This window comes from Paroedura picta, chromosome 6 (assembly GCF_049243985.1).
Source record: "Paroedura picta isolate Pp20150507F chromosome 6, Ppicta_v3.0, whole genome shotgun sequence".
Lineage (NCBI taxonomy): Eukaryota > Metazoa > Chordata > Lepidosauria > Squamata > Gekkonidae > Paroedura > Paroedura picta.
The window spans coordinates 91,615,903-91,634,538 of NC_135374.1; the positions used below are offsets into that span (position 1 = coordinate 91,615,903).

Sequence of the window (18,636 nt, forward strand, 5' to 3'; positions counted from 1 at the left end):
GGGCAGTATATAAATGTGATAGACAGACCGACGATAGACGATAGACAGATAGACCGTGTTGTAGATGATGTGGAAGGCTTCTGTCTTCTGTGTAAATAATACTAACCAGTGATCCAGTTCTGTTTGCCACTTCCCCATGTTCATGGTAAGATTGTGTAACTGGAGCACCACTAAAAGGCAAAAAATATTTGCTAGGCTGTTTTTCACCATGGGGATTTTGATAGACAGTGTCAAGTTCTGCCCTCCAGGAACCTCACCCAATCACTTTCAAATGGTGGATTGGAATGCTAAAGGGGGAGAAAGAAGTTTGGCAGTTTAACGGATGGCCAATTGACAAGAATGGAGGGTTGTTGGATTAGGAGGGCTGCTGGTTAGGCAGGAAGTTCAGCAGGGGCTTAAGGAATTTTGAAGATGGCTAGGGTTTGAGTCCTGTCTATGTCAAAGACAGCTAGAAGTCAAATGCCTTTCAGTTGCTTGTAGTAAGTTTGACTCAGTCAACAAAAAACCTGCTTCCTAATGGTTACCCTTTCTCAGGCCTCAGCTCTCCAAGGACATTGTTACTATAATGCCGAGAGAGCTAGAGAAAAGGGAAATGAAGAGCCACCAAGCCAGAGAAATCACAGAAAGAAATCTGTTTCTCAGTTGTTTTCATCATGCCTCCTGTGTGGTTCCTTCAAGCCAAGAATCCCCTCATAATGGGCTAGGAGAGTACTGGGTAGCACCCTGAACATAGGGATGGCCCTCATGCAGGACTAAGTGGTCCCAAAAGTCTCAATTATAAGAATAAGAGTGTGGGGAGAAAAACACAAGAAGTTTGCAGGGTGTGAAATTTAATCCCCTAGTTTCTGAGTAAGGGGAATGTGCCTTGGACTGTCTAGCATCTCAAGTCTGTCTCAATTCCTCATGCCAATTCATATCAGTCTTTTAAAACAGATTTTTGCATGACTTTTTTCCCTCTGGGGTCATGCTCTCATTTTCTCCTGCAGCTAAGATCTTCTATAATTAAAAGGGAGCTATTTCGCTTGCAAGCTTCAGTAGATTTTATTGCGTGGGACAGAGGACTCACTTGATATGGCAAGAATCTAAATAAACAGAAAGACAGAAGTGTTACCACCACAGGTAGGACCATAATCTGGAAATGTCATATTTACTCCTTCAGGCTCCCGCCCCCCGTAAAGGCTTCAAAAATATCTTTAAAAGCATCAAATGAAAATATTTTCTCCTAGCACCATTTCTTAAACTCCTTTCTAATTCTCTCTTCCCTCTTCCAGTAAAAGCTGCCCTCCAGAGCATTCCAGTTACATCCACTAAAAGTGGCTGAAGTGAGAGGAAGTAAAATTAAGAAAGCCAAAGTGAAAGCCAACGCCATAGGGAGACAGTTAACAGCCAGGATACAAAAGTCAATTCATAATAATATGTCTCTGAAATATCAAAATAAATTGGTGGGGGGAAAAAACACCCAGAGGCCAGCACAAGAAAGGACTCACTATAGAGATGGCACACCAAAACAGAAGAAGAAGAAGAAGAAGAAGAAGAAGAAGAAGAAGAAGAAGAAGAAGAAGAAGAAGAAGAAGAAGAAGAAGAAGAAGAAGAAGAAGAAGAAGAAGAAGAAGAAGAAGAAGAAGAATTGGTTCTAACACACTGCTTTTCTCTACCCGAGGGAGTCTCAAAGCAGCTTACATTTACCTTCCCTTTCCTCTCCCCACAACAGACACCCTGTGAGGTAGGTGAGGCTGAGAGAACCCTGATATTGCTGCTCGGTCAGAATAGCTTTCTCAGTGCTATGGTCACCCAGCTGACTTCATGTGGGGGAGCGTAGATTCAAACCCGGGTCACCAGATTAGAAGTCCACCCTCCTAACTACTACACCAAACTGGCTCTCCTTCATCTATCCCTGTCTCTCATTTGGTTTTTCTTCTGTTTAGTGGCCCCCTGGTTGTCCCACAATGGCAACTACTGTTAGTTATTCATTTCCTGTCTCTAGTTTTGTGTGTGAGAGGAAATTTTGTTCTGATGTGAAACACACAGGCTGGACTGCACCCTACCTCACAGACCGCCCTACTCCCATCTAATCTGGACTACAAAAGTATATATGGGGGGTTGGGCTATAGATATGGAGTTCAGAAGCACCTGTGTACAAAGATCTGGCTATTTATTTATTTATTTGTTTGTTTGTTTTTTAGATTTATACACCGCCCTCCCCGAAGGCTCAGGGCGGTTTACATTAAACTAATCAATAATACATGAAACAGTCTTCGTTAAAAACATACAGTAATTAATAACAGTATAACAGTATAACAATATAATAAATAGTATAACGATGCAACATTGCAATACCACAACAGGTCCAGAGGTCTATGAGCCAGGAATGATGAAACAATGTCCATGGGTCTTGCCATACAATGGAAATAATGAGTCAATTGACATGTTTCATATAATTGACACTCTCACCTGTAACATCCGGATCTGACTATCAACAAGGGAGGGTAGTGTGGAGGAGGCCTGAAAGTAAAGGAACCCGATGTTTTAGATTTTAATAGATATTAATCAATATTATTTCAAATGCTAAACAACACCCTGAGATGGCTGGGCCAAGAGGGGCAGTCTTATAAATCAAACTAAATAAATAAAAATATTATTAATGTATCAATTCCTCAGAATCCAACCAAGTCAGTCAGATCATTATTAAGGTCATATAGCAGCATAAGGAAATTAGTTGAAGTGTTGATTGGCCATATCTCCCCTATCTATAAAGGCTAAAATGCTAACTTAACAATGGGAAATTCACTAGCAGTTAATTCACTAGGCTCTGCTTAGCTCTCCTCCTTAGGATTGCCTTGCCCCACCCATGCTCCCTTGTGTATACCTCCTAAACCACCCCAACCCCCACAGATATTTAAATAAATTAGAGGTTTTCTGTCACTTTGTAAGAATGCAGAATTGATGCTCAACAGGGTTTACAGTAACCTCAATCCCAAACCGTGTGTGTTATGCAAGCACATGAGTTTATCCCCCTCAATCAAGAAATGCTCAGGCTGTCATAAAATGTTAAATCGCAGAGAAACACACACTCTTCCAAAATAAAGCTGGGAAAGACTAAACTAAACTATCAACTTGACACAATTAGAAAAAACAAAACTACCCTGGGTGAGGGGAAACCCCTGGAATATTAATGCATGCTTTTATTGAAGACAGTGGTTGATATTTGCAAATGTACCTTATAAATACAATCCACTGTATGTTTGCAACACAGATAATATGGAACAATTCTTGACAAGAGTTGATTCTGCACTTACTTTGTTCTTTCTGGTGTGGATCCTGCCCCCCCCCCATTGAAACAGAAATGTGTTCTGCACGTGATTATGGAAGTTCAGATGGGGAGGGGGAAACCAAGCACAGCTGGAGCCTCTTTCTTTCTTTTCTTGAAGAGGGGGGAGTGAAATGATTGGAGACAGCAGAAGAGCACAGCAGGAGCCCCTTTCTTTTCTTGAAGGGGGGGAGGGGAGAGAGGATTGGAGACAGCAGAGGGGGGAGAAAAAAACCCAAGAAGCAAATCTCTACCAACAGAAGTTAGGGCTTCTGGGAGCTTCTGCTGAGAGAGATTAGGGGCTTCCCCTTTAAATCAAGCTTGTCACCTGGGCAGCCTTGGCCAATCAGGGCTTCTTCACAACAGGAACAAATTTGAAGCGACCATACCTCCGCATGTTTTCTCATGCTTTCTCAATCCAATTCTTCAAGTAATGAGGGTTATATCCACTCCAGGGTATTGCAGGATAAAGGTAGGGTCACTCCGGCTCAATCATGCTTGTTGCAGAGGGAAAATTAAAATCAGACAAAATCAAAATTGGAATCGCATTTAGTGGAGATGGCAGGGACTGAATCTACCTGGGAATGGAATAAAAGCTCCGTGCAGACTACACCCAGGACTGTCTAGCCATATATTGCTCTTTTAATTTACTATGAAACTGAAACACCATTTTTCATTAACTTACACAAGCTGCTTCCTGTAGTATTACATTTGAGGTTGCATAAAGTTGCGCAAAATAACGTCAACATTTCCTGACAACTTTTGTGTGTAATACAGGTTCAAAAGAACTGTAGGGCACGAACCACTTGATTGCCCATTGACAACATCTCTATGGATCATCCTGTGAGATGGGTCAAAGCATCTGAAAAATTGTATCACCTTTTAAGGAATGTTTAAGGAATTTGAAACTAATTTTAGATATTTTTAGAACAATTTTATATATTATTATGCCTCCCACAGGGCTCCCTACTCTGCGGTGCTAATCTGCTCGGGGTCCCTGGCCCTAGAGAAGCACACCTGATCTCAACCTGGACCAGGGCCTTTTTGTCACACCCTTGACCTGGTGGAATGAGCTCCCGGAAGATCTGAGGGGCCTGACGGAGCTATCTCAGTTCCACAGGGTCTGCAAAACAGAGCTCTTCCGTCAGGTGTTTGGTTGAGGCCGGGACCAGGAACAATTGGGGCCCCTCTTCCAGCCAATGCTATTCTATCTTGCAAACTCTGTCCCTGTGATGATGATTGACTGTGGATAGGGGTGGAATGGGATTTTGTTGCTGCTTGGGCTCTATGTTATTAGGGGGATTTGATTGGTTTATTCTGTTTTATTTGACCCACCATGAATCCATGGTGAGTTGCGAGATATAAATTGAAATAATAAATAAATATCTTAATTAGAGGCAAAGCCCATTGCACCCAGAAATATAATGGGCACTAGCACATACACCTGCATTGTGACCTTCCTGGACTCTGGCCCTCCTCCCTCCCACTCCCTGCTCCATCTTGAGATCCAATTCAGTGAAGTAGTTATAGAGTAGCAGATTCTGATCTGAAGAGCTGAGTTTGATTCCTGACTCCTCCATATGCAGCCAGTTGGGTTGCCAACTTCTAGATGGAGGCCAGGAAACCTTCAGGAAGATTAGAGAAAGAGGATGAAATAGAGAGAAAGAAAGAGAGAAAGAAAGAGCGGAGGGAGGGAGGATGGAAGGAAGGCATCAGTCCACCTGGAGAAAACAGCTGCTACTTTCCCACCCCCGCATCTTCCACAGGGGGTGTGGGTTGTCACCTTCCTGCCACCCACATTTCCCAAAGAATGGGCCAGGCAGGAAAATCCACAGGAGAGCTGTCTTCTTCATTCCCCTTCTTCTACATCTCCCAAAGGCCATGCTGGGTGGAGAAGGCCCTGGGGGGCTGCCTCTTTCACGCCCATCCCCCCACAACTTCCAAAGGCCAGGCTGCTCAGGAAAGACCATGGGGGATGGGCTGCCCCCTTCCCACCCATCACCAATTCCAATAGGACAGGCTGGGCAGGGAAGGATGTGGGGATGAGCTGACACTTTCCTGTCCCTCCGCCACGTCTCACAAAGGCCAGGCTGTTTGGGGAAGGCCATGGGGGCTGGGCTGCCTATGTCCCACCCCCATCTCCCAAAGGACAGGACAGGCAGGGAAAGCTATGGGGGGTGGGCTGCCCCCTTTCCACCCACCCCACATCTCTCAAAGTCTGGGCCAGACTGGGTAGAGAAGGCTGTGGGGGGTGGTCTGCCTCATTCCTCCCCATCTTCCAAAGGCCAGGCCAGGCAGCGAAGGTTGTGGGTGGTTGCTTTCTTCCCACCCCCCACATCTCCCAAATGACAAGCTGGACAGGTAAGGCTGCCTCCTCCCCCCCCCCCCCACATTTCTCAAAGGCCAGGCTAGATGGGGAAGGCTGCTGGATTCTCCCAGCCCCTCTGAGAGGAGGGTGGAGAAAAGCAAAGAGTGCTCCGATGGCCAGCTGTGAGCCTAGGTCCTGTTAGGGAGGGCTCCTCAGAGGAAAAGCCTTGCCAGGAGCTCCCAGCTTCACCTTAACCTCAGCTGGATGAGAGCTTAGCATAGCCAGATGTTCAAAATGCAGAGAGCTGTGAACAGCAGGAGGGAATGGAGCTGCAGACAAACCAGTGATTTGCTTCCAAAGTTATTGCAGGAACTCCTCATTCCTCTGCCCAGCTTCCAGCTTCAGCTCCCTGCCTTGTCACCCCACCTGGTTCACCTGAGCTAATTAAGCCATGCCAGCTATGTGCTGGAAGAGACCTCCAGTCTAAAAGGCACCACACCATGTGAGCAAGACAGTTGCTGACTGAAAAACACTATGAGTCATCACAGAGTGAGGACGGAGAGGCTGCTGACAGCCTATATTAACTTGAGGCTGGGAGGCCTGGGTTATGAAACTGCTGATGTCCATGGACTGTCTGAACAAACCCTTGACTCACTGGACTAAGACATTCATTACATTCTGACTGCCCCTTGGCATTCTGTTTTTGAAATATGGATTCTCTCTGGTTTCCTGGAAGCTTGTGTGTGCTTCTGTAAAGCAGAGAGCTGAAACCTGAGACCAACATAGGAGGCAGAGGAAGCAGTTGGCTTCCCTCCCTTGCCTGGGGCAGACAGATAGTGGGAATAGGATGAAAATGAGGCAACATACCAGCAGCAGGGCCTTTCAGAGAGGCCAGCACCTTTTCCACCCAGCAAGCAGTAGGAAGAGGAAGAAGAGGACAGATAAGCCCCGCAATTGGCCCTCATTAGATGAGTGCTCTCCCCCTATCGGCGGCACACCTCCAGGGAGGACCAATCAGTTAGGGAGTGAATTGTCTACATGCAATTTGAACTGATTGGCCCTCATTGGCAGAGTGCTCTCTCCCTATTGGTGGCACATCCCCAAGGTGGGCCAATCAAGCAGGGAGTGAGTTGTCTGCATGCAAGTTCAACTCTATAATGTTTAGCGATAGTGATTAGTGATGTCAGCCACCCCAAGTCATTGTCTGCCTCTTTGGCCAAGGAAAAGTGCCCTGAATTAGTTTCTAGTTTATAATCAATACTAGGGTTTATTGATGCGGTCCTTACATGACTAGCAGCCAAGATGGGCAAGGGTCCAGAGTACAAGTAGGGACCTTCAAAGGTTCCACACTCCTGTCAAAATCCATCATATAAACTGGGATAAAATGATCCACAAATTGACCATACGGTGTATTAGGCCCTTCTTCGTTGCGTACCTATGTTACAGCTTACATCCCGATCCAAGTTGATTCTCCATATTTTATCAGCAAAAAACTTGGTAGAAGTATCACAGCTGATTGACTGTTGCTGATCACCCCCTCCCCCAAAATCTAACACACCAAATAGCACATAAACTTCAACTGTGCCAAAAATATTCTCATGGGACATGCTGGATTAATTACCTTCCCCCCATCCAGATGTCCTGTGGCACAGCAAAAAAACCTACTCAGGATTCTCATGGTTTTGAGAATAACACATAGTGCCCTCAGCAAGACTGCTTAGATCCAACAGCTGTAGGCCCACATGCACCTTCATTTTAGAAAATCTCCAAATCCACTGTTTCGATTGGAAAAGAAAGAGGATGGGAAGAGCCCATCCAGTCCCCAGTTTCCCCTCTGAGTCATTGATTTACAGAGCTTTGGCTTTCTTTGAATGCAAACCCAGAGGTTAGACCATGAAGAAGAACAAGGCATGTTGTCCAGCCAGTGATCCTATACAGATGACTCTGACTCTGGGTGCACTTGGTCAATTTTTTTCCTTCTCCGAGAACCGTAAGTCCAGGATATAAAATTCAACTCCCTCCACCCCAGTCTATGTATAGATTTGTCTGGTAACATTTAATTGCTTGTTGAATTTATTTCTAGGCTATGCTCTCAACAAAGCTCCAACACGGTTCTTTTCCTGGAGCCAGAATGTCAGCTCTGGTCCTATACAGTAGGCTTCCTTCTACTCCGGCAAAAGCACAGGCTTCGCTAAACCTTCCTGCACCAAGTTCAGTAAAGGTCACCCTCCCCCAACAGTTCATTAGTTACAAAGTGCCGTTACTAAATGGCTACATTGTGATTTATTTTGCCATTAGTCTTATCTGCCTTTCTAAAGCAAAGTCTTTAATGAATATGCAAAATCTCATATATTTTATAATCTTCTCCATTTGATAAATGAACCCCTCAGACAGCCAGTCTTAGAAAATTATGCTTATTTCGGCTTATTTCATGAAGAACTTTCCACCCTTTAAAATTCGCCCTTTATGGAACATGCCCCCACACCCAACATCTTTTAGACTGTATATAATCCTGTCTTCTTAGCTCAAAATCCAGGATGTTATCATCATCAACTCCACAAATATCTGAGTGAGGAAGAAAGAAATAATGCAAGCTTATTCCCATATCAATAAATCCACTATATTTTTTCAAAGGGCTAACTAAGCTACAGAGGAGGCCATGAAATCTACCATGTGCCTCCCGGCTACCCAGGGAACCATCCGTTTCAATTAAGGATGAGGGTGGTGGCAGCAGAATGGAGGCAGCCCAAACACTCCTTTTAGTGTCATTATGATGTTATCCAGATGAGCTTTTCCTTTCTGGTTGCACATCAAGGGATTCTCTGTCATCATAAAAGACCGAGCTCTGTAGACAAATCTTTTGTTGCCGTTAAAATGTGTCTGCAAATGAACAGAGGGTGAATCTTCATTTTGATTTTTCGGTGTTCATCCGCACTGACGCAAAGGAACAAGTCTGAAATTCCCACGTGATCTTTGCTCAAGCAGCCTCGTAATGTAAACAAAAGTGTTTCTGACGTTCCAGGTCTACATAACAATCAAAGAGTCTTTTTCATGTCCATGTTTAGACTTACCCCACATTCCCCACCAGCATCAGCCTTCTTGTTAACAGTCATCATTGCTTGGTTTCAAATGAAAATCTTTCTGGCTGGTTGATAGTCACACGGCATGTTTTGCAAATGAAAGGATGGCACACTGCCAGCGCCATCTCTCACTTAATAAAATTATGGCAAATCCAATATGTTACTCTCAATTCTCTCTCTTTAATGCCCTACTTAAACATTCATCATAGCCTAATAAACATAGCTCAATTCCCCCAGTTATTTTCAGAACATAATCTTCAAAATATATCTTCATTTTCCTGGAAAAAGCATGGACAAGTTCTTAATACTTATTTAAATAAGAGGCATTGCACATTAGAACTATTGTTTATTACAGAAGCGAGCTTTCTTTTGCTGTTTGGAGTAAAGAGCACACCAATGAGTTTCCCAGTACAGCAAAGATATGCATTTGTGATCAGACTGTTTAGCCCACGGAAGAATTGAATGCTAAGAAGTCAATCATTCATATGAAGGTTTGCACTGCAGCGTAAAGAGCTATGATCAATGCTCCAAAGAAACTAAGCTGTGCCTAAGATCTGTAGGTATCTTTGGCAAAGGTCAAAAAGGTCCCACATGATCTATTGTGCAGTCATATTGGCTTTTCAGCCTCTTCCTTCCCGGGGCAGGGCCAGTTTATCCATTTAGCAATGTAGCATGTGCTAGAGGCCTTGAGCTTCCAGGGCCCCTGCACAATGCCTTCTCCCCATGGATCCCGGCTGTAGCCTCTCACGTCCCCCCCTTTTCTCTTGTTAAGGACACTCAGGATGACACCCCTTTCCACCCTGGGGGGGTGCCTCTGCCCCCAGTGTGGCTGCTTCTGCTGCAATTGATTCTGCTAGGACTCTGTGAATCTTTAAACCAGCCCTGGTGCTATGGGCCCCACAAATGCTTAAACCAGTTGAGAATGATTGGGGGGGAATGACTGGAAATTCTCAGGAATGGCATTTCATGAGATGAATAGAGTTTTTTTGGGAATAAATAAAATTACCAGCACCCTCTGCACTTGGAACTCTTGTGATCCAAGCCAAGGAAAATTTAGTTAGGTATAATTTACTGATCCTGTTGACTTTTTTTTCAGGTGCAAAAAAAAAAAAAAGCCAAACCATATATATGAGAAACCACCCTACATACAATGATAGGCCCTTCGTTTCAGGTGACAGGGCCCCACACAGCCTCCTATGAATCTGTGGGAACTCCGTTGATTTCAAATTGTAAACCTTCCCCTCAGATATCAGGCATTCTAAAGGTAGCACATGTCTGGGCTTTGGGTTGGCTGCCGTAAGGTAAATTTTGTGGTGCTCAAGTAGAATATGGATGTCACTGAGACAGAAATTCTATATTAACAACAAAGATTTATTTATTTATGGGTTTCAAAAAACAGATCAACGGCACAGGTCTCCAGACAGACAAAAGAGAAACCTGGCAGAGGCACATTCATTCAGATAATAGTTTCAATTTTGTTTTTTACTGATTAGTCTCTATGTTTGGGTCCTTCTAACACCCACACACACAGGATTCCACCCCCACCAGCCTGCCCTTTCCCAAGCGTCAGACTAAATGGAACCAGGTCTGCTCATAGCCTGAGAGAGACCTAACCATAGGGTCCTCTGTTCTCTGTCAGAAGTCGAGCCAAGCCATTGTGCCTCATGACCAGCAGAGCTGCCCTTTTCTTGTCTGCTCTTTTCTTGAGCCAGCCCTGAGCTCTCACAGCTCCCTCCATAAAACAGAACTGAAAAGAGCCAAGAAGAAGAGCTGATTTTTTCAATGCCCTGTTTTCCATTGCCCCAAAGCAGCTTACACTTTCCCCTTCCTCTCTCCACAACAGACACCCCGTGAGTTAGGTGAGGTGGAGAGAGCTCTAAGAGAACAGTGACTGGTCCAAGGCCACCCAGCTGGCTGCAAATGGAGGTGGAGTGGGGGAATTGGTTCAGTTCCCCCAGTTCTCCAGATTAGAGGCTGCTCTTGTACCACACCAAACTGAACACCGGCTGTGTTTACCCTCCAGCCTTCCGTCCCCCTTCTCAAAGGTAAATGGATGCTAGAGTAGCACTCCCGTAAGCATAGGTGAGTGGTTGTTTATCCCTTCAGGGGCAGGACAGCTTCTGTCCATCACACATACCACTTAAGATGCTGGATAGGGATGACCGATCTAAATTTTCTCCCATATTAAACCAACAAATAAAAATCCTGCATTTAGATTTTCTCCCCGCCTTTGTTCTGCTAACTTTTAACCGGGGGGGGGGGGGGGATTCCACACCTGCCATCAATAGCAGTAGTCCAGACCCAGAAACAGAAGAGAGGCTTGGATTCCACTTCCCCCCCCCAGGAGAAAAACCCAAAGCAGATTTAATTGAAAATGCAATGCATAACATTGCTGATGAAAAGGGGCAAGTGACCTATCTCTCTTTTCCAATCTGAAGGAGGTTTCTACCTGGAATAAAACTTTCTTGGTCTTAAAGGTGCCACAGGATTCCAAATTGGTTCTGCTTCTTCAGACCAACATGGGGACCCACCTGAATCTCTCTTCCCAAACACTGGATGCTTGCTTTTGAAGTGACAAAGATCCTAGGCTTCACTCCTGAAAGCGATGCGTCCCTTTAAAGTGAGACTACCAAACTCAAGTATACAAGCAAGCAGTAACATGCTTCAAAGAAGTCAGATCCTTAAACGTGCCACACTTTGCATTCCTCATACATTCTCCTTCTGCACCACTGGATACAACATCCATATTTCAGAGCAGTTTTATTATGGCCCTGCGCAGTTGGGAGGTGAAACAAAAAAGTCAATTAGATCAACCATTGAACTGGGACATGCTGTTTGAGTAATGGCCTGAATCGGCAGCACGCGCAGCTGAGCCGGTCATGAAGCAGCCCAGCTTGTCACTTCAGCCGGCCTGTGCCACAACTATTAGCACCAATTTATCATTACAAAGCCAGTCAGAAAGGGGAAGAAAAAAACCTAGAGGAGGCTGAAAGAACAACTGTACAATAGAACTTCTTGGGTAGTTTAGCCAGCCACTGAATTCTCTCTTTCCACCTCAAAACTGATGTCCAACAATAATTTCCCAAGGCTTTAGAGCGCTTCTGTTTTGGAATGGAATGCAGAAAACAGGCATCTTTTAGAGAAGGATTTCAGTGGCCTCGTACCTTTTTTCATAGTTAAAGCGCAGTGATGGCAGACAAACACTCCTGAAAGATGCTACTGACATTCGCCAGCAATGTGTAAAAGCTGGTTTCTTTTGGGGAGCAGTGGTGATGCCCAAGAGGCCTGGGAACAATGCTCTGTGCAAAGTGTGCAGAAAATGCCCCAGAATCCTTATCAGCATGCAGACTCCAGGGGCCAATGTGGTGGAGGAATTCATTTGGGGTTAGGACTGGGGAGATCTGAATCCAAATCCCAACAGAGCTGTCAAACTTCTTGGTGCACTTCCTCTCCCTCCCTCTCTCTCTCTCTCCCTCTCTCTCTCTCTCTCTCTCTCTGAGTATTCTCGGCTTCACATATGAAAAGTGTCAAAAATAAATGTCCAATGACCTACACCTAAAATTGAAGAATAGGTTTTTATGCCCTGCTTTCCCCTACCCACAGGAGTCTCAAAGCAGCTAACAATCTCCTTTATTTCCTCTCCCCACAACAGACACCCTATGAGGTAGGTGGGGCTGAGAGAGCTCTGAGAGAACAGTAACAGGTCCAAGGTCACCCAGCAGGCTTTCTGAGGAAGAGTGAGGAATCAAACCCAGTTCTCAAAATTAGAATCTGCTGTTCTTCATCATGCCACAATGCTGGCTTGGCCAGACAGCTGTACAGCCATACTAGTGCAGCCATAATTCCAGAAGGTTCTAGAGCTCTAGACCCACACCCAAATCCATGTTCAGGTTCTTTTCCTACAGAGAAATTTTAGTCTCTGCGCACATGTCTTGAAAGCAGGGTTACCAACCTCCATGTGAGGCCTGGAGTTCTCCTAGAAATGCAACTGATCTTCAGACTATAGACATCAGTCTCCCTCTAGAACACCCCAGCAGAGCTCCTTTCAGTCCCCAGGCACTGCCCCTAAATCTTCAAGGACTTTCCAGGCTGCAGCTGGAAACCCTACTGATGGTAGTAGTAGTAGTAGTAGTAGTAGTAGTAGTAGTAGTAGTAGTAGTAGTAATTGTTGTAGTGTTATTCAGATTGTCACAGGCAGCTCCTGCACAGCAGTTCTGTGAAGAGAATCCAGCAATGGGGAAGAAGAGCAGATGGTGTGTCAACAGATGGCTTCCGTTGTCAACTTCGTCGCATTTGTCTCTGCTAAAAGAACACTGCCTACAGGTAAGCAACCGGGATTTCTAAAAATGATAATCACTATTTGTGTGATTGTATGTACCCACTGACATCATCTTAGGAGAAGATGGAACCCAGGACAGCTTACCCGGATGCTGCATCTTCCCAAGTATAATATGACTGATGAAGGTCAAGACAGTTGTTGCCCATGTAGCCCCCATGTCCATGGAAGACGAGGCAAAGACTCCTGCAGTCACAGACAGCACAGCCAGTTCCGAGGGTTGCTGAGGGGGGGTCTGCAGTCAAACATCTGGGTTTGAGTCCAGTTGCACCTCAGAGACGAACAACATTTTCAGAGGATGGGCTTTCGAGATGCAATGTTTCCTCTGTCAGATCTCACAAAGGGAGCTTTGATTCTCAAATGCTTATAATCCAAAAATCTTGTTTGCCTTTAAAGTACTTCTGGACTCGTATCTAGCTAGTAGAATGAAAAAGGGGAAGCTGCACACAGTCCTTACAGTTCTTCTTTGGACCCCTATGGTATGGCTATAGATCATCTTAGAAGAGGTTTGTAGGAAGAGAGGGCCCAAGGCATAAAGCACTGTATGATTACCGCCTTGCAAGCAAGAGGAAAAGGCAGACAAGATGATGCCCAGCATGAAGTGAGGAGCGGAAACCACTTTTGTCAGAAAGCTAAGGTCGGAATGAAACACAACCTTGCGCTGAAGCAAAATTGTTCATGGTGGATTGTGCCTCTGAGCGCATGATGCACTTGCATGTTTAGTGGATGTGACAGCTAAAGGAAGGGAGTTTTTAATTAGAGCAGATCCCAATCACCCTAGCCAGAGGTTCAGAGAGCTTGCTCAAGTATTTAAGAAGAACAAGTGGTGAAGTGCAGGAAGAAGCCAAACGTCAGATTGGAATTTGAGTCTGATTCCTGTGGGGAGAGGATGAAAAATTAGATGTTGTTCAGCAGAGAAAAAGAAACGACTGAATAACAGACTTTGCTTAGTCTGTAGTGCGAGCTGAACAGTACATCGTGTTATATACATCGGCAGAGTATGTTGCATTGCTGTGATCGTCAGCAACAGCGTGAATTGAAACGGGATCTGGAAAAACTGGAAACATCCCTCTCCAGTTCTGATTACAGTAAAAGCAAAGCTTATCTTCAGGATGCTCTCAAAAATAAGGAGTTAAGCACCACGGTGGCTGTCATCTTTGGAGACTAAAAGGATGGTGCTAATCCACGCTTCCACTATAGCTGGGTAGCCTCCCAGATGCCATGGCAACAAGAAGATGCCCCCCAAGCAACCCATGCCGAAAGGATGATCTGGTCAAGATAAGGTAAATGGAAGGGGTGCAGAAATTGGTATGGTAGCGTCTGTCTCCCAATCCAAAAAACTTCAGACACAAGAGGTGGCAGAATGCCTGGGCAAAAGGGTTTGCGGGAAAGTACCTTCAAGTCTCACAAACAACTGATACAGAATCACAGAATCATAGAGTTGGAAGGGGCCTTACAGGCCATCTAGTCCAACCCCCTGCTCAACGCTGGATCAGCCCAAAGCATCCTAAAGCATCCAAGAAAAGTGTGTATCCAATCTTTGCTTGAAGACTGCCAGTGAGGGGGAGCTCACCACCTCCTTAGGCAGCCTATTCCACTGCTGAATTAATCTGACTGTAAAATATTTTCCCCTGATATCTAGCCTAAATTGTTGTACTTGTAGATTAAACCCATTACTGCGTGTCCTCTCCTCTGCAGCCAACAGAAACAGCATCCTGCCCTCCTCCAAGTGACAACCTTTCAAATACTTAAAGAGGGCTATCATGTCCCCTCTCAACCTCCTTTTCTCCAGGCTGAACATTCCCAAGTCCCTCAACCTATCTTCATAGGGCTTGGTCCCTTGGCCCCAGATCATCCTCGTCGCTTTCCTCTGTACCCTTTCAATTTTATCTACGTCCTTCTTGAAGTGAGGCCTCCAGAACTGCACACTCCAGGTGTGGTCTGACCAGTGCAGTATACAGTGATTTTGATGTGATGCCCCTGTTGATACAGCAGGCAACCAGCAGAGGGAAGGTATGGAGGCTCAAATGCACTAAAGGCGCCTGCCTCCCCCCCCCCTCACACCCGCCTTCCTCTTCCTTGTTCAGCCAATCCAGCCTGCTCTGTGATTTTGCCGACCCCTGTGAATTGAGCTTGCCTAAATAAACAGTACCAAGCTGCTAATCACAGGTTCTGAAACAAGACAGCACTTTAAGATCCGTCCTCCTCAGGCTTTCCTCCATCAACTCAAGCCTCTCCTCTCCCCTTACTTCTCATGCTTGCTCTCTGTCGTTCACAACTCTCCCCAGGCTTGGGGAGGGGTTGGAGAGACTTTGCTAGCTACAACTGATTAAAGGCTGCATTTGTTAGCCAGTTTCTTCCTTGTTTTGCTTTGCTTTGCTTTCTCTGGAGACAAGGGGGTGGGAGTAGGAGGGGGGTCCTCAGCCGTTTACTTCAACCTGCCCATGTTGTGATTTTTTCAGCAACTGCTAGAAGCAACACAGTCCTGTTATTCCACCTCCCCCCACGCTGTTGGGAAACCCAAATTATGGGACATTATTATTATTATTATTATTATTATTATTGTTGTTGTTGTTGTTGTTGTTGTTGTTATTATTATTATGGTTATTTGCAAGTCTTGCTAGTTTGGGATCCCATGGGCGGTGTTCAAAAAGCACTATGCATCTATGATTAGATGCATAGGCATTTAAACGGAGAAGTCTTAATTTTTAAAAAAAGCAGCGGGCATTGCAGGGGCCCTTTAAAGCATGGAGAAAAGGGATTGGCTGCCTGGCTTGATTGACAGGAAGAAGAGAGTCACATATAGATTACGTTGCTCTCTTCTGTCATTTCTGTGAAATGGCGGCAGAGAAAAGTGAAACAGCAAAAAGGTGAGGAGGGGCCAGGAGGTACGATTATATTTAGCATTATGCCATTCAGCTGGCATAATGCTATTTTTACTTATGGGTGGAAATTGCCTACATCACCCGATCTTTCTAGGTATCTATAGATTTCTCCAATCCCAAAATTGGATTGGCTAGAAATTTGGCTAGAAATCCATTATTGATACTTATCACGCAGGGGCATATTATTGACAGATTACGACCAGACTTACCCATCAACTATGATAGTATATAATAGAGACTCCTTTTGAGAACTATTTTCCTAACTTAATTTGTCTTGTCGTATCGCCAAAATAACTTGACCCAGTAGGAGGTTAAAAAAATTTGATTTGTATCTAGTGCTCTTCATGAAGAGCAAGCTACATGGCAAATGTTGCCTAGCAACCCAATATCTCTTCCAAAGCAGAGCAGAAAAGGAATTGCTCAGTGGGAGCTGCCATTGCCTCATCGTGAGGGACACAGAGCCACTCCGGGCGGGGCCTGAGAGACGCAGCCGCCTCGTCACCAAACTAGATGCACCCTTCACATGCTGAAAGGTGACTTAATTTGCACCGAATTTATTTTTATGTTCAATGCCCCTATTTCTGTTCTCATCTCAGCTTGGTCTTGATCATCCGAGTTTCCAGGAATCGAGGGGTATAAACTGGGGGGAGGGGGGGCACACATGTATTAAAAAAAAAATTCCTTCAGGTTGCTTTCTTGTTTTAAGACAGGGATATCAGGTGTGATCCTAAACAGGTGTAAGCAGAGTCTGTCAGTCAGTAACCTTTTATTGGCATAAAGTGTAAGCAGAATTATGTCTTGTTGAGCTCAATGGGACGTACTTCCACTGTGTTTAGGATTGTAGCCTCAGCCTGGCAGCTGAATGTCACTTTGCACCATTGAAGAAAAAAAAGGGCAAGAATGGCCAGATGGTGGTGCTTTCAGCAGCTCTGTGATGTTCTAAGCTCTTAAGCACCATTGTTTGCTGCTTCCTCATAGGAGAGACACTTCCTGGCATCAACCAAAGATATTCTGCCTTTGATCCATCTCAATCTTTCCAGTTTCCTGAATGCACTTAAAAAAATGCCTGTCTCCCCTCCAAAAAAAAACAACTATTTCTTGCAGCATCTGTATTCTCACAGTTGTCCTTCCTCATTTTCATGTTTTCTGTATCTCAGGTATCTCAAGTTCAAGTCCGGAAGATCTTTGGGAAAGCTGAGAAAAGTGTCTGGCTGAAGTGCGTTCTTACAAAATTTCCCACTATGACAAAAAACTTTAAAATATCAAAAGTCCAAACTACAAGCCCCTGGGGACAGTAGGCTGGGCTCCAGCAAGGATTTTGTTCACACAAGAGGAAATGGCAGCCGATTCTTTCTCCTGTCACCCCCTGAGTGGTGCTGCCTTTGCTTTTTCAAGAAAAAAGGAGGATGTTTGTGGTTGCAGAGGTTGCTGGAGGGAGGGGAAGGCAAGGATAGATCTGCATCCATGAATGAGACCTGATAGGATACAACCCAGGGATTCAGATGGGCCTGAGATGGGTGTCCCAGTTGAGCAAAGGGGATCTGCCAGGAAACAGTTGAGCAAAGGGGTCCTGCCTTCCACATGCCATCTCCTTAGATATATCAGGAGTGGGCATAAACTAGGAGTTCCAAGTGCCTTCTTTGTAATGCATTGCTTTCAATAGAATGCACATGTGGATTTTCGTTGTCCCTCCCTCCTCTCGGTACATTTTATTTCATTTCAGATATTGGAAAATGCCCACTCCAGATGTGCAGCATTACTCCCAGGATTTTCTTGTTGCTTCCATCTTATAACATTGCATTTGTTTAAAATTCTTAACACAGGTATGCAAAGGCTCCTTGAATCATTACCTCTGACCACTACTGTACATACACTACATACTGACCATGAAGGTAGTCTGAAAAAATCAATCTTACCTTGGCAGCTTTACCAAAGTTAAATCTTTTTAGACTTACAAAATGAAACGAGTATGGATTATTTAATATGTGCATAATATAAAGATTAGAGATAGATTATGTAAACCTGTTTCATTTTAAAAAGATTATCTAGGGCATCCTATGCTAGTTTATACTGACTAGGCAACAAAAATCAGTCTGAGGACAGCTACCCAGCACCATCTGCTGGTGAAATGTATGCATGGTTTAAAATAAAAAACACTATGGGGGGGCGGGGGGGGGAGAGACAGGAACCCACCACAGGCATCTTATTGAAAATCCCACCCCACTTGAAAGGAAAATGTTTTGATGATAATGACACCTTGGGGCTAAATAGTCACTGAGAGTCACCAATCAGAATGTGATATGGCTCCCCATATTTATGGCCTATCTGGTAACAAGTTCTCAGTACCAGGACTAGGACACACCCATCACTGTGCGCCAGGCTAGCAGTCACCATCAGCACTATGCCAGCCCAGCCCAATTGGAGCACCACTGAGCAGTCCCCAGCCCGAAGCAAGCAACCTACGGCAGGAATGAGCACGTGGGAAGACTGTGACTGAGAACAACCAGCAGTTGCCTACCTGTCCCACATGGCTGTAGAATCCCAGGAATGTTTAGACAGTAGAAAAGATCTAGAGAGGCTCTCTGCCCTCTTCTCCTTCATTCAGAAGCAACACCAAGGGCTAAATTCCTATTAAAGATGTTCAAAACATCCTGAACACCAGTTACCTTAACACTGGAGTTATGTTTGTGTATGCAGTTTTTATGAGTTTTTAAGTCTCT

The 18,636-nt window shown here is 44.8% G+C and overlaps 1 long non-coding RNA gene across 1 annotated transcript; it reads left to right on the forward strand.

Moving 5' to 3' along the window:
* Positions 1-327: 327 nt before the first annotated feature.
* LOC143840728 (uncharacterized) lies at positions 328-18,066 on the forward strand. Its single transcript, XR_013232353.1, has 4 exons — positions 328-479; positions 987-1,119; positions 12,880-13,018; positions 17,074-18,066. It is a non-coding gene; the product is annotated as an uncharacterized LOC143840728 (long non-coding RNA).
* The last annotated feature ends 570 nt before the right edge of the window (positions 18,067-18,636 follow it).